Source organism: Zingiber officinale, chromosome 6A, assembly GCF_018446385.1.
Source record: "Zingiber officinale cultivar Zhangliang chromosome 6A, Zo_v1.1, whole genome shotgun sequence".
NCBI lineage: Eukaryota > Viridiplantae > Streptophyta > Magnoliopsida > Zingiberales > Zingiberaceae > Zingiber > Zingiber officinale.
In genome coordinates, this window is record NC_055997.1 from 91,024,832 (window position 1) to 91,025,231 (window position 400).

Below are 400 nucleotides of genomic sequence, written 5' to 3' on the forward strand. Positions count from 1 at the left end.
GAAAAAAATTAGGAATCCATAGAAACTTGTTTCTTGAAATTCCGACATCTCTAGGTCCATATTTAGTCATCCGATTAATTTTTTTTTTTTTTTAATTTTCTTAAATCTGGGACGAATCCTGGATTCGTCCCAAAATTTGGGACGAATCCAGGAATTCGTCCCAAAAGTAGGGACAAAAATGGCAACAAACTATTTTTGTTTCTAAAAAACCCTATATCCCTTAATCCCACATTTTCTCTTTACCCGATCTCCTTCTCGCAGCGGCGGCTGAATCCTTCTCCAGCGGTGGCGGAATCCTTCTCCTGCAGCGGCGCAGGTAATCCCTCTCCCCTCTCCATCTGCGGCGCCGTTCTCCGCCACGCCATGCGCCGTTCCTTGCCTGGGGCATCGTGCAGGGGGA

The 400-nt window shown here is 46.2% G+C and overlaps 1 long non-coding RNA gene across 4 annotated transcripts in view; it reads left to right on the forward strand.

Moving 5' to 3' along the window:
• Nucleotides 1-233: 233 nt before the first annotated feature.
• Nucleotides 234-400, forward strand: part of LOC121994174 — a 2,141-nt gene continuing 1,974 nt past the window's right edge. For all 4 annotated transcript variants that reach the window (XR_006115622.1, XR_006115624.1, XR_006115623.1 and 1 more), the window contains exon 1: nucleotides 234-316. This is a non-coding gene — a long non-coding RNA (uncharacterized LOC121994174). The remainder of the gene's footprint in view (nucleotides 317-400) is intronic.